This window comes from Phyllobates terribilis, unplaced genomic scaffold, assembly GCF_046119375.1.
Source record: "Phyllobates terribilis strain yellow unplaced genomic scaffold, ASM4611937v1 Scaffold_1__5_contigs__length_1240528914, whole genome shotgun sequence".
Classification (NCBI taxonomy): domain Eukaryota; kingdom Metazoa; phylum Chordata; class Amphibia; order Anura; family Dendrobatidae; genus Phyllobates; species Phyllobates terribilis.
Window position 1 is genome coordinate 760,397,480 of NW_027362761.1, and position 12,624 is coordinate 760,410,103.

At 40.2% G+C, this 12,624-nt stretch overlaps 1 protein-coding gene across 1 annotated transcript in view; it reads left to right on the forward strand.

Annotated features, from left to right (window-relative positions):
* MFHAS1 (multifunctional ROCO family signaling regulator 1) overlaps positions 1–7,721 on the forward strand; it is a 129,176-nt gene extending 121,455 nt beyond the window's left edge. The window contains exon 3 of the mRNA XM_073636933.1: positions 6,886–7,721. The gene's annotated coding sequence lies outside the window, so the exon portion shown is untranslated. The remainder of the gene's footprint in view (positions 1–6,885) is intronic.
* The last annotated feature ends 4,903 nt before the right edge of the window (positions 7,722–12,624 follow it).

The window sequence follows — 12,624 nt, forward strand, 5'->3', positions numbered from 1 at the left end:
TACATTTGCACACCAGTGATTTTTCACACGGACTAATGAGTGTGAAAAAAATCACAGTATCCCTTTTGGGTGGGCTTACAAATAGTGAATAAGTAAATAGTATTTTCAATTATCTCCTGGTGGGAGGAAATTGGTAATTTAGTTTAAGGCCACGGCCCCACTATCAGTATTTGGTCAGTATTCGGTCAGTATTTTTCTCAGGAGTGGGAGACAAAACCAGGTGAGGAACAATCAGAGAAAATGTATAATAGAAACAAGTCACCAATTCTGCATTTATCACCCACTCCTGGTTTTATCTCCCACTCCTGAGAAAAATACTGACCGAATACTGACCAAATACTGATAGTGGGGCCATGGCCTAACACTAAATACGTTTAACAATATTTTTAAGTGACCAACGTTAATGTTTTCATGTAGAATAGAAATTGCAATATTTTGGAGGGGCAAATAGAGCAGCATAAATATAGTAATCTGAGCTTTTTTTGAAGAGTAATGGTATAGGTTGACGCGAAGAAAAAACTGTATTAAAATGGAACTCCCAGATATAGTTTAGACCGTGAAATTACATATTCCCTATAAACCACATGATGTAGTATATGTGTCATATTCTATGGTAATAAAATTCATAGAAGAAGTACTAAGTATGATTTTATTTAGCTTGTTTTGCTAAACATCACATTTAATGTATACATCATTAAAATTAACAATGTTCGCTCTTTACATACTGGTAAAAATGATGTAGTGAAGAGGTGTGATGTTTACTTGGTGTTGAACATGTCTAGCACTGCGCACCTCCACCTACTTAGTTGAGAACAGATGGACACCAATGGTCACTCTGCCCACTGTCAGTTCTTTCTATAATGATCCTCTCTTCCTCCTTGAGATGAAGATGCTGAGTCTCTGTAGAAACATGGTAGAGTAGTTGAGAACACTTTTGGAAGCGAATTGACAGCTGCAAGGAGGAGAAGGAGACTGATTCTGTCCAGAGTTCCTCAGCAGCACAGATTACAGTACAGATGGCAGAAACACCAATGAGAACATAAATTAATTATAACAACCACATAAAGTCTAGGGTTATATGGTCCATGAGTCACGGTTAAAATCAGAAACACAGTGTAACTTTCCTAAGTTTTTCTATGGAGGAAAAGTAACTTTATGACTGCCGCACAATTTTGAATTGATAACATTGTTTGGAAGGTCTTGTAGCTCTAGTCCTGGAATAATCTGGTAACAATAACCTGCACATTCCTGACGTCCTATGCTGCAAGTATGCTTGCAGAACAATACAGCAGGAAGTCGCTCAGCATTAGAGCTGGAGGATCACCTGCGAAAGTATGCGCCATACTGCAGATTAGAAGGCTCACTGAGTAATAAGGCGCACAAAGATTAAGTGGGAGAAATCATTTTGGCTGTAAAAAAAGCTGAATTGTGAGATCAAACTACACAAGCATTTTTGATTAGCACAATTGTGCTGGTGATCAATTGCCAAATATAAGCCTTATTCTGACATCCGTGATACTGACACTGACCAAACACTGATGATAAAAACTGACACTGACCAAACACTGATGATAAAAACTGACACTGACCAAACACTGATGGCAAAAACTGACACTGACCAAACACTGATGGTAAAAACTGACACTGACCAAACACTGATGGTAAAAACTGACACTGACCAAACACTGATGGTAAAAACTGACACTGACCAAATACTGATGGCAAAAACTGACACTGACCAAACACTGATGGTAAAAACTGACACTGACCAAACACTGATGATAAAAACTGACACTGACCAAACACTGATGGCAAAAACTGACACTGACCAAACACTGATGGTAAAAACTGACACTGACCAAACACTGATGGTAAAAACTGACACTGACCAAACACTGATGGTAAAAACTGACACTGACCAAACACTGATGGTAAAAACTGACAATGACCAAACACTGATGGCAAAAACTAACACTGACCAAACACTGATGGCAAAAACTGACACTGACCAAACACTGATGGTAAAAACTGACACTGACCAAACACTGATGGTAAAAACTGACACTGACCAAACACTGATGGTAAAAACTGACTCTGACCAAACATTGATGGCAAAAACTGACTCTGACCAAACACTGATGGTAAAAACTGACACTGACCAAACACTGATGGCAAAAACTGACACTGACCAAACACTGATGGCAAAAACTGACACTGACCAAACACTGATGGTAAAAACTGACACTGACCAAACACTGATGGCAAAAACTGACACTGACCAAACACTGATGGCAAAAACTGACACTGACCAAACACTGATGGCAAAAACTGACACTGACCAAACACTGATGGTAAAAACTGACACGGACCAAACACTGATGGTAAAAACTGACACTGACCAAACACTGATGATAAAAACTGGCACTGACCAAACACTGATGGTAAAAACTGACTCTGACCAAACACTGATGGCAAAAACTGACACTGACCAAACACTGATGATAAAAACTGACACTGACCAAACACTGATGGTAAAAACTGACTCTGACCAAACACTGATGGCAAAAACTGACACTGACCAAACACTGATGGTAAAAACTGACACTGACCAAACACTGATGGTAAAAACTGACACTGACCAAACACTGATGGTAAAAACTGACACTGACCTAACACTGATGGCAAAAACTGACACTGACCAAACACTGATGGTAAAAACTGACACTGACCTAACACTGATGGCAAAAACTGACACTGACCTAACACTGATGGCAAAAACTGACTCTGACCAAACACTGATGGCAAAAACTGACACTGACCAAACACTGATGGTAAAAACTGACACTGACCAAACACTGATGGTAAAAACTGACACTGACCAAACACTGATGGCAAAAACTGACACTGACCAAACACTGATGGCAAAAACTGACACTGACCAAACACTGATGGTAAAAACTGACACTGACCAAACACTGATGGCAAAAACTGACACTGACCAAACACTGATGGTAAAAACTGACACTGACCAAACACTGATGGTAAAAACTGACACTGACCAAACACTGATGGTAAAAACTGACACTGGCCAAACACTGATGGCAAAAACTGACACTGACCAAACACTGATGGCAAAAACTGACACTGACCAAACACTGATGATAAAAACTGACACTGACCAAACACTGATGGTAAAAACTGACACTGACCAAACACTGATGGTAAAAACTGACACTGACCAAACACTGATGGTAAAAACTGACACTGACCAAACACTGATGGCAAAAACTGACACTGACCAAACACTGATGGCAAAAACTGACACTGACCAAACACTGATGGTAAAAACTGACACTGACCAAACACTGATGGCAAAAACTGACACTGACCAAACACTGATGGCAAAAACTAACACTGACCAAACACTGATGGTAAAAACTGACACTGACCAAACACTGATGGCAAAAACTGACACTGACCAAACACTGATGGCAAAAACTGACACTGACCAAACACTGATGGTAAAAACTGACACTGACCAAACACTGATGATAAAAACTGGCACTGACCAAACACTGATGGTAAAAACTGACTCTGACCAAACACTGATGGCAAAAACTGACACTGACCAAACACTGATGATAAAAACTGACACTGACCAAACACTGATGGTAAAAACTGACTCTGACCAAACACTGATGGCAAAAACTGACACTGACCAAACACTGATGGTAAAAACTGACACTGACCAAACACTGATGGTAAAAACTGACACTGACCAAACACTGATGGCAAAAACTGACACTGACCAAACACTGATGGCAAAAACTAACACTGACCAAACACTGATGGTAAAAACTAACACTGACCAAACACTGATGGCAAAAACTGACACGGACCAAACACTGATGAAACTCAGATCCAAAACACTAACACTCATACCATTTTCTTTTTTTACATCTGATTGAAGCCTTAGATCTTAAAGGAGCACTCTGGTAATTTTTGTTTCTTATTTTCCCCTTTTGTAGCAAATCGTAATGTGTATGCACATGCGCATTTGTGACCCACCGAATCACACAGTGTCTGCTGTATGGAGCGGAGGTGACTGTTTTAGCTTTTTCAATGTCAGGCTGTGTGCCCATGTAGCGTTTTTCAAGCGTTTATGCTGCGGAATTTCCTCAGCGTAAACGCTTGTGAAACGCATGGTAATCCGCACCCCATGGTCCCCAAGGGGATTCCGCATGTTCTATGCACATGCTGCAGCGTTTATGCTACATTCAAAAATCCGCAGCATGTTCATTAATCTTGCTTTTCCGCATGCGGAATTTCCTTTTGCAATGCTTTAAAAACGCAAGGCAATTCTGCAGGTGGAAATCACGTGATAAACGCGTGTGGAATTCCGCATGCGTTTTTAATTGCAGAAATGAAGCAGAAATTTTCTACTTCATTTATGCAACGTGGGCACATAGCCTCAGTCTATAAGAATAAGGCCACAGCCCCACTATCAGTATTTGGTCAGTATTTTTTCTCAGGAATGGGTGATAAATCCAGAATTGGTGACCTGTTTTTATTATACCTTTACTCTGATTGTTCCTCACCTGGTTTTGGCTCCCACTCCTGAGAAAAAAATACTGACCAAATACTGACCAAATACTGATAGTGGGGCCGTGGCCTTACATTGAGAAAGCGATCTCCACTCCAGGCTGCAGACACTGTGTAATTCGGTAGGTCACAAATGTGGTCATATGATCCTATTCTAATATGTAGTAGGTGTAGTAATAATAATATTAGTAAATACCTACAATTAGAAATGTAGTATAGTTCTTCTGATTAGCTATGTCACTTACCCCATGTGCAGGGCATTGCAGTAGCAATGTACACACGGATGGTACACACAGACGACCAAAAGATAACCACACGGATAGTAAAAACTGACAGTCTCACGTGTACGTTTTTTTTAAGCGGACGTGAAAGGCTGCAAAAAATGTTTCAGGAAATAACCTCTTCCAAAATATTTCAAAAATTCCTCAAAAGCGCTTCAGAAAATGAAAAAGTCCACCAAAGAAGCTGCGTTTTTCCCACTTGAAAACCAGTTTTTGAAAAACCTCTGCGTGCGCATAGCTTTCATTGCATATGGGGGGCAGCGTATGGGGGCTGCCACTGTGCACCTTGAGATAAGGAGCAGGACAATGACTGCAATACATGGCTGGGGTCCTACCAGTCATAGAAATCACTGGAACCTCTGATCTCAGTTTTTCTATCACATATTGCTGTTGTTTAATCACACGGCACAGTATTCACTGGTGTTCACAACACATAAGCAGTGTCATGGGATCACAGCAGCCAACCAATGGCCGCTGATCAGCTGCAGCCTTTACTCTTCCGTCAGAGCGGATTTCTGCATGTGACCACCAGAGACACTGCTCTGACCATCTTTAATTTCTATTTTGCATTATATTGCGGTACGTGGGACACCAGCGTCCCATGTGTGTTATCCGTGTGTGCGTGTGCAGTACGTATTGTCATCCATGCTGCCATAGATCATAATGGGTCTGCGTGTGTACGTGTCTCCAGTATGTGTGAAAATGGACACCACATGTACCGGAAACACGGACATGTGAAGAGGGCCATGGACAGTGCCTAGTTTGGAAAGGTTTCCATCAAGATCCGCATAAAAGATGTGGCATGCGCTTTCTTTTTTTATTCCACCAGGCCCTTTAAAAACCCGGGGTAAAAAGAACCTCAAAAATTCCTCATATGAACATCACAGACGATTAACATTGAAATGAAAAGGAACTGTATTTTTTCAAGCTCATCGTGGGAACGTAGCCTTAGGCTAAGTGCCCATGATGCAGAAATGCTGCGGAGCGTTTCTGCATCTCCCTTGCAGAAAAAATGCATGTGGATTTTACATGCGTTTTTTTTCTGTCAGGTAGAAGCGTTTGTGAAGCATTTTGAACATGCGATTTCGCATGCGGGTTGTCAAGCGATTTTAGCATCACTTGGAAAAGTGCTTGACAACTTGGTTACACTATATAAATCCATGCAACCGCCATGGATTTATGTTGTCTGACCAAGTTACAATGCTGCAAATGCAGCATCAATAGTAAAAAAAAGAATAAAATGTTGAAAAATAAAAAAAAAATCATACTCACCTGGCCCCCGGTCTCCTTCTCCGGTGCATCCGGTATCTTTGGCGGCTCGCAGTGCTCTAAAAAGGACCTTCCATGACGTCATTTAGTCATGTGACAGGTCACGCAACCGCCGACGTCTGCAGTCGCTTGACCTGTCACATGACTAAATGACGTCATGGAAGGTCCTTTTACACCACCGCGAGCAGCTGAAGAGCCAGCAGCGCCACCGGGAGCAGACAGGGGGCCATCAGAAGGTAAGTATATGGTTTTTTTAATTTTAATTCTTTTTTAACTACAGGTACTATGGTACCCGGGTCTGGAGGAGAGTCTCCTCTTCTCCAGACCCGAGTACCATCTGCGCATTGAATCGCATAATATCCGCATGTGCACATGTAGTCATGCGGATGTTTTGCGGTCCAATGCAATTCAGTGGCAGCGATTTCGCCTCGATTCCACAAAATTAATGCTTGTGCCGCGGATTTTTCCGCAATGATAATCTGCAGCGGACATTTCCGCAGCATGTGCACAGCACATGCGGATTATCATTGGGGAACATGGCAGACAACTTAACAAGCTTTTTTAATGCATTTTCGCGGTGGAAATGGCGCTGCGGAAACACATTAAATCCGCATCGTGGGCACACAGCCTTAGAGCTTTACCTTTCCTGGTGCTAATGTAGGAGACTTAGCATTGACATTTATTTTTGTTTTTTTAATTTCTTTCCTAATATCTGTCTTCTTTTTTTTTACAGGAAACATGAAGAATTTATTAATTTATTGCCGCGTATGGTTCATGGCAGAAATGGATGTCCTGCATCGACGGGAACTTTTATTTTGTTTCTTTGAGTTTTAATTTAAAGGTGGACTTTTATGGACAATAAAGATTGTTATTGGTGTTGGGTAAATGTGCTTGCTCCACTGTATAGCTATCATTCAGCTGTTATATATATCAGTGGCGGGAATTCAACAAATGGCTACGTTAATGGCTTCTCAGGGATTTGCTTGCCATGCACTTATAAGCCATAACATGTAACATGGTAGTATTGTGACAATATGCTTCTTCAATGTAAAACAAAGTCCACTAAAGTTCACTGGTATTTGACTTGAATGAAAACAATCATCATTTTCTTTTTAAATATTCAGATCAAAAAGCACATTAAATTTTATACATCTCACAAAAATCCGTATGCTTGTGGCAGTAATGTGTACTTTTTCTGTTTAAGTGAATGTTTGTAGCAAAAAAAATGCATAATGACAAGGAAACTATACATCTCCATAAACCAAAATACCCAATATTCTAAGCTGGCCAGACATGTGAGATAAAGGCCAGCCATAACCACAGCGAATGCATCAGTTGATGATCACATATTTATGGTGACCTTCTAAGTATAAAGAGATATCGGGTATGTGGAATTTTGGCTTGGCAGCAGATTTTTCCTCCCTCCCCATTAAAATATACACGCATTCTTGTCCCACGGCTATCCCAGTTGTTGTTTTAGAAAATATTTGGTACACAAATCTGACTTTTAAGTGCACTACTAAAGTGCCTATTATTTACTTAAAGGGGCTGTCTATTTTATTTATTAATCTAACCACTTTTCTAATGTACTTCACTTCGCAATTCCCTATCTACGCCAACTTTCTGTGTGTGTTATTTTTTTCTTAGTTCCAATGACGATTTGTTTAGTCTCCCATCATGCACTGAGTATTCTCAAATGGATCGTCATGATAAGGCTGGGGCTGCTTTCACTCCCACTGCTCCTTTTTCCACCCTGAAACGAAGTATCATCAGGTGTCGGCCTTGAGGTCACTTACCACAGCTTCTTTCACCGCCGCTCTCTGATGAAGTCTTGTTTCAATAGCTGTGATGCAAAAGTGATCGCAGATTCTCAAATGCCGCCCAAGATCTTCAGTCCACACTGCTTCAGTCTCCACCACCTCGTTCATTAAAACAAGATGTCATCAGGGGACGGTGATAGAAGCAGGGTGAGTGCTGCCATCGCATTTCTGTCACCACCCAGAAGCAAATCATCATCAGGGAGCAGCGCTGCTGTCACTCTCCCGGCTTTTATCAACACCTCCTAATGACAATTCTTTTCAAGGCGGTGACAGAAATTGTGGGGCGGCACTGCTGACACTCACCCTGCTTTTATTATCATCCCCTGATGAAGCCTTGTTTCAGTGAATGAGGTGCCAGTGACAGAAGCAGTGTGGACTGAACATGCTGGAGAGCGTGAAAGAAGCTGCGGCCACTTCTGTAATACTGCTACTGAAAAAGGACATCATCAGGGGATGGTGGCGACAGAAGCTATGGTAAGTGACCACAGCACCGCACCGGATGATAATTTGTTTCAGGGCAGAACAGTATGTGGTGTGAATGAGGGCAGCCACAGCCCCCATGATAGTAATGCATTTGAGAATACACAGTGTATGCTGGGAAACTCAAATTAATCATCATCAGAAGTAAGAAAAAAAATACAGCCAGAAAGTTAAGAGTAGAAAGAGAACGGTAGGGAATTTTGAATTGAAGTACAATAGATAATTGGTTAGATTATTAACATCTTCCTGACGGGATGGTTTTTTCGTTTTTTCCTCCCCTTCTTCCAAGAGCTATAACTTTTTTACTTTTCTGTCCACATAGCCACATGAGGGCTTGTTTTTTTGCTGGGCAAGTTGTAGCTTTGAATAACACCTTCCATTTTATCATGTGATTTACTGAGAAGCATGGAAAATAAACTCCCAAGTGTGGTGAAATAGTAAAAAAGCGAAATTCCTCAATTTAAATTTTTTTTTATTTATCTTGTTCACTATTTTGATAAAACTGACCTGGCAATATGATTCTCCAGCTCAGTATGATAACATAGATACCAAACATGCATAGTTTTTTTTTATTTAAGTGGTGAAAAAAAATCATAAATTTGTAAAAAAAATAACATTTTACTTGTGTCACCATTTACAGAGACCCGCAACGTTTTAAATTTTTGGTCTATGGGGCCTATTTTTTGCGCCCTGAGCTGACGGTTTTATTCATACCATGTTGGACTAGATACGATTTTTGATCTTCTCTTATTGCATTCTATTGCAGTGTTGCGATGGCCAAAAAAAGTGACTCTGGTGTTTCGATTTTTTTCTCATTACGCCTTTTACTGATCGGGTTAATTTATTTTAGATTTTGATAGATTGGACTTTTACGAACACAGCGATACCAAATATGTGTATTTTGTTTTTATTTTTAAAAACATTTTTTCACTTTCAACTTATTTGTTAGTCCCCTTAGGGAACTTGAACCAGCGATTGACTGATTGCTTCTACTATGCATAGCATTACAACAGTATTGCTATGTATAGCAAAAATCACGGACTTCAACAAATGCTAGCTACAGGTTGGCTTTAACAAGAGTACTGTCATGACACCCCCGTCCGTCATGGCAACCCATCGGTACTCCGTGATCATGTCACAGATTGACAGCAGCATTTATCAGGTTAACAGCTGCGGGCAGAGCTCTGCTTCACCTACGGTTGTTAGAGGCATCAAAGTCGGGGAGCCGTCATCTGTCGGTAGGCGGTTAAATAGTTAGATATATAGTATGAAATTCACTTAGTTTCGGACAACCCTTTCAAAACCATGTTAGAAAGACTGATTTCATACAACATTGTAGTAGAGGTCTGAGCTCGGTTTATTTGCTATGGTGTTCAGACTCCGCACTATGCATGCCATGGTTTACTAAATATACAGATTTTAACCAATGCCACCATGGAGGAGCAAAATCGTAACCTATTACTAGGCTCAGTTTAAAGAGCCTCTATAAGTCATCTCTCTTCCTCTTAGTATATACATGCTGCACATCTATATAGTTGTGCCTCTTTGAAGCACAATCCACATGAAATGCCCAATGCAAAAAGTGTAGAATTATTTTCACTTTGAAGACCACTTTGCCATTCATATGTTCTTGGGTTTTTTTTCCATGCCATTTTCAAAGCTTTCAAGTTATATTTCATTTATTGAAGTGGTTTCTGGGAAACTAAATAGGACAAACCAAGGCAGTTCAAACTGTGAATCCATGGCAGAAACCCAAGGTTTTGTCCTGGATTTCTGCCACGGAGTGCTGAGCAAATACATATCGGAATTTTCTTGAGTTTACTCCGTGTGAGCATAGCCTTACAGTTTTACACCAAGGCCCAGAAAGTTTATGTCCGGTCCTATTATAATGCCACGTTCACACGTCCAGTATTTGGTCATTATTTTACATCAGTATTTATAAGCCAAAACTAATAGTGGGTGCACATTTTTCTATTATACTTTTCCTCTGATTGTTCCACTCCTGATTTTGGCTTACAAATACTGATCCAAAATATTGAACATGTGAATGTGGCCTGAATCCCAGCACTCACAAGCTAGACATTAATCTTCCTTTATTTATTCTTCCTGCTGATAAAATAGTGATTTTTTTCAAAACTGCATCAACCCATCTAGTAAGTGATACATCGCTGGAATCAGAGTCTGTGTCTCTACATCATGCAGTTGTCAGATTAGGTGACAAAAACCTAGTGACAGATTTCCTTTAAAGTCATTGGGTGCACTTTCATTTCTAGTCCAGAGATTTCCGTAAATCGCGAGAGTAGCAAACTATAAGGGGATGTGCACACATTCCACCTGAAATCCGCCTAAAAAGTGTCGCAAAGCCGTTGTAAGAAATAAATGACATTGCTGTTGCTGAATGAAATCAAGTCTTTGCACAAGTTTTTCTGGCTTTATGCTTATAAAGTACAGTATATAAATGAAAAGTTCTACAACTTTTTAATATACTTTGTTTCATTTCCTCATAATTGTTAAAATATTTCTTTGATGCCAGTGAATACAAGACTTGATTTATAGTCTCAGGTTACAAACCTATACAAAGCATGTCCTGTTTTCAGCTGAGAAGTAAATATAATGGAATCCAGTCTAGGCAATACTCGGACATAAACACCTGGACTCCGGAAAACTTAGCTCCTGTTAACACTGAATTTCTGCAGTGTGTTCGGGTTCTGCCTGAATCCCCCTAAAATGGGATTCTGAGGAACCCCTGACAGGGCCATTGACTGCCAAGACACAAAATTCAAATGATCTCTATTTGTGTTTTTTTTCTGAAAGTGTTCGTCTGTTCAAAGGAGCACAGAAGCCATCTGAACAAACAGACACTTCCAGAAATAACACAAGTATATTTCATTGTAGTCTTTGGCCCTGTCTGTCTGAATTCCTTTCTTAGCCAGATTATGTAAAACTTGAAAGAATTCACTGCACACTTGTTTTGATGATGCAAGGTGTCCAAACATATTTAAAGGGAATCTGTCAATAGGATCCACCATCCTAAGCCATCTATATGGGCATGTAGGTCATAGGACGCTGAATAAAATGATACCTTGATATCTGCAATCCAATGTTTTATTTCAGAGAAATCCACATTTTTCTTATATGCAAATGAGCTGTTCAGGACTATGGGCCGGACATAGATCTCCCAGAGAATCTGCCTCCTGTGCTTATTTTAAATAAAATGAGGTGTTACCAGTGTGAGACATGTAATAACTTATACTTTGCTTGCATAATCACACACAGGTCTTCACTGAGATCAGAATATTGTGGGTTCACAATAATAAAGTGACAATATATATTATATAAAGTGTCGCTATAATGAAAGAAAGAGAAATATGATGCAATGAAAGGAGATACAATATATATATATATATATATATATATATATATATATATATATACAGTACAGACCAAAAGTTTGGACACACATTCTCATTTAAAGATTTTTCTGTATTTTCATGACTATGAAAACTGTACATTCACACTGAAGGCATCAAAACTATGAATTAACACATGTGGAATTATATACTTAACAAAAAAGTGTGAAACAACTGAAAATATGTCTTATATTCTAGGTTCTTCAAAGTAGCCACCTTTTGCTTTGATGACTGCTTTGCACACTCTTGGCATTCTCTTGATGAGCTTCAAGAGGTAGTCACCGGAAATGGTCTTCCAACAATCTTGAAGGAGTTCCCAGAGATGCTTAGCACTTGTTGGCCCTTTTGCCTTCACTCTGCGGTCCAGCTCACCCCAAACCATCTCGATTGGGTTAAGGTCTGGTGACTGTGGAGGCCAGGTCATCTGGCGTAGCACCCCATCACTCTCCTTCTTGGTCAAGAAGCCCTTACACAGCCTGGAGGTGTGTTTGGGGTCATTGTCCTGTTGAAAAATAAATGATGGTCCAACTTAACGCAACCGGATGGATTAGCATGCCGCTGCAAGATGCTGTGGTAGCCATGCTGGTTCAGTATGCCTTCAATTTTGAATAAATCCCCAACAGTGTCACTAGCAAAGCACCCCCACACCATCACACCTCCTCCTCCTTGCTTCACGGTGGGAACCAGGCATGTAGAATCCATCCGTTCACCTTTTCTGCAGCGCACAAAGACACGGTGGTTGGAACCAAAGATCTCAAATTT